This window comes from Nannospalax galili, unplaced genomic scaffold (assembly GCF_000622305.1).
Source record: "Nannospalax galili isolate Female #2095 unplaced genomic scaffold, S.galili_v1.0 scaffold2622, whole genome shotgun sequence".
In the NCBI taxonomy this organism is placed as follows: Eukaryota; Metazoa; Chordata; class Mammalia; order Rodentia; family Spalacidae; genus Nannospalax; species Nannospalax galili.
This window is the reverse complement of record NW_008348098.1, coordinates 60,580-63,914: the sequence shown is the minus strand read 5'-3', so window position 1 is coordinate 63,914 and position 3,335 is coordinate 60,580. Positions and strand designations below refer to the sequence as shown.

The 3,335-nt window shown below is 46.3% G+C and overlaps 1 pseudogene; it reads left to right on the top strand.

Annotated features, from left to right (window-relative positions):
* The first annotated feature begins 2,074 nt into the window (after positions 1 to 2,074).
* LOC103743410 lies at positions 2,075 to 2,930 on the top strand (annotated as a pseudogene).
* Positions 2,931 to 3,335: the final 405 nt, after the last annotated feature.

Below are 3,335 nucleotides of genomic sequence, written 5' to 3'. Positions count from 1 at the left end.
AGAGAAGTCAAACATTTTGGTTACATCTGATGGGCCAGAGCTGGGTCATATAGTAACCATTAGTTGCAAGGGAATATGGAAAGACATTTGACTTTCTGTTCTCTGTTGTGTGAGACAGCAAGGGAGGACAGGATCTTAGATGGCTTTGGGCCAGTTGCAGTACCAGCCAAGGGAACCTACCTGAGCCATGTCCTCTTTCTTTATGTTCACTTTGGATTGTGGTAGGAAAGATATTTTCCCTATTTCAGATAAAACACTGGTGGAAGCAAAGCCATGTTACCTAAATTGGGGGAGCTGCCATGAACAGCAAATTTAGAAGCTTTCCCTCTCTCTGACCAATGGAAAAGAAATTCCAAGTTTATTGTCAATGGTTATTAAGCTGTCACCTCCAGGTTAACAGTGGAATATTGTTCCATTTACTTACACTTAGAGGCTTGCATTTCATATCGAGGCTTGTGATTTTGAAAGAGAGTAATGGAAGCCTAAAGTCTGGAGGGATGCATGATGTGTAAACTCAGTCATCATTATGTAAATGCATATGCATGTAATAAATCCAGAGATGCCTGAAGTGTATTTTAGAAATATTTCAGGCCAATTATTTTTGACATCCTACCGCAAGCAGCTAAGCTGTGAAATATGTGTAATAGTATGTAGAATAGCTTGTTAGCGAGGTATCTTTTGCTAGAAAATAGTTCAGCAGAGAAACCGTGCCTTAGTGCATTTCTCACTTTATTCTTTTCCCTTGACTCCCAGGCATGTTTAGTAGCAGATCCAAACAGGGAACAAGCATTGTGAGCGTGAATAGAGGTTTGTGATAGTTTCAAAAACACTACATCCGTTGATATTTACAGTGATCTATGAACAATTTCAACCATGGCCCTTGTTGCCATTGTGAAGATGAGCAAACAGAGGCTCCCAGATTGGCAGAGTCAGGCAGGAGGCATATTTGGACTAGATTCTTATATCTGTTCAGCGTTTTCTGTAGTCTAGCACTTCCTACCACCTTTCCTTCTCTTCACTGTTTGGATTTAGCATATGCCAGGCTCACTGAAATGACCAACCACCAACACATGAGCTGCCCTGTAAAAAGACGGTAATGGTCGGGGTAAAAGGTACATTTTTAGCTAATGCCTAGGTGGAAAATTTTGAAGTGAACAACAATCAAGTCTCCCCAGGACCTCTACTATCACTGCGAATGACTCCAAGGGACTAGGGACACTGACTCCATTCAGAAATGCATGTTGAGGGCAAAGTGTCAGTTTGTCAATGTTTTAAAAGAATCAGGTCATCACTGTTTTGTTGAGTGACATGGGAGAAAGGACTGCACCTGTTTGGACCTCCGAGTGGATTTTTTTCTCAGGTTGTTATGTAGCTCTAATATTGCACAGTTCCTTGCTTGGCCTTGCAGTGCAGATGGGAAAATTCTAAACCAGGGCTTTTCTAAGAGGTCAGCTATTTAGGTTACAGATTTCTGCCTTGGATGTATGGGTACCACCTGTGGAGTTTAAGGACTGACAAAGATTTCACAGTCCTTATTAGTGAAAGGAGAATGCAGAAAAGCTGAATTAATGAAGATGATAGCCTTGCTAGGAATTTCAATTGACACTCTTGGTGCTTTCTCTGTTGGTCTCTCTAAAGTGGCATGGATGGTTTTGTAAGCATAAGGAAAGACAGTTACAAAATCTACTACTGAAGGGCAAAGCTTGGTACCCATAGGAAAGCAGTGTGCTGGCAGACAGGCAGTCTGATAGCCCGCGATCATCCTTAAAGACCCTATGAAGAATCACTTAGGAGACTTTTTGCTTCACACATTCAACTGTATCACTCAGCTGGCTCCCTAGACCGTTTTTTCCCCTTTTCCAGACAAAGTCTCCCTAAATTGCCCAGTCTGGCCTTGAACTCGGGATCCTCCTGCCTCAGCCTCCCTTACTAGCTAGGATTATAGGCATGCGTCACAGACCAAGCTGGACTTTAAAAAATTTCTTGGTAAACTAAACGGACCGGCAGCTTACGTCACAAACAGCTGAAGGCGCGACGCGCTGGTTGCTATGGAGGCCGTCCTAGTGACCCCGCCTCTGGCTCACGTGTGGCCATCCAGTCTGTGGTGACCACCAGGCAAGCAGGCAGCACCTTATCCGCAAACCTCAAGAAAGCTGCTGCAGGGAGGTTGGCTGATTCCCGTTACCGAGAACTTCGGGTCTGGAGGGTTCTGAGGCCCAGATCCGAGAGCTCCGGGCGACATTCGCTGGAGATCCGCGGCTCTGAAGTGAAGCGCTGCAACTGCCCTGCTGAAAAGCAGTGAAATCCATCCACCGCACAGGGCCACCTGTCTACCCGATCGGCCCTGGAGAAACAGCTTGACCTGAAAGCGCGGCTTGTAGGATCCTAGGGAGGCGGGCTCGGGGCAGCCACCGCCACCTCTGCAGCAGCCAAACGCCATCGCCTTGGGCTTCCACTCCTCAACCATGGCTGAGGGTGAGACTGCCTCCACCTCTTACACCGAAGATGATTTTTACTGTCCGATCTGCCAAGACGTCTTCAAAACCCCGGTCCGGATCGAGGCCTGTCAGCACGTTTTCTGCAGGAAATGTTTCCTGTCTGCCATGAAGGAGAGCCGGATCCACTGCCCCCTGTGCCGTGGAAATGTGACAAGGAGAGAACGAGGATATCCAAAGAGGGCCTTAGACCTCGAAAGCATCATGCGTCGTTTTCCTGGTAATTGCCGTTGCTGTTCCCAGTGTGTTGAACTCTATCGCATGAGACACCACTACAAAACTTGTCAGAAGTACCAGGATGAGTTCGGAGTTTCTTCAGCTGTTCCTAACTTTGAGCTGTCTCAAAACTCCGTGGGCAATGACAACATGGAAGCATCCACCTCCCAGAACGCTGCTGAAGAAGAAACTTTCCCAGATCAGTATGATCCCTTCTGAAGAAGCAGGCTGCAGAAAAAGCCATCTTTTCAATAACTTGATGTGTTTTAAATAAAAGCAGTCAGACCTATTTTCTTTCCCTTCCTTTCTTTCTTTCTCTTTCTTTCTTTCTTTCTTTCTTTCTTTCTTTCTTTTTTTCTTTCTTTTTATTGGAATGCAAATGCCCGGCGCCTTAAAACCTAGTTCTTTGGACAAGTTAGGATATTACTTTAAAAGGAAGAGGGTCTGGGTGGGAGGAGGGAGGAGGAGAGGGGAGGGATGGGGGAGAAGAAAAGAGGGTGAGAAGGAGGTGGGGGGGATGGATAGGAGAGGAGAAAGGAGGGGTGGGGGAGGAAGTGGAGGAGGGATAAACGAGGGAAGGTGGATGGGAGGAGGGGGATGGAGGAGGGAGATTAATAGGAAAGA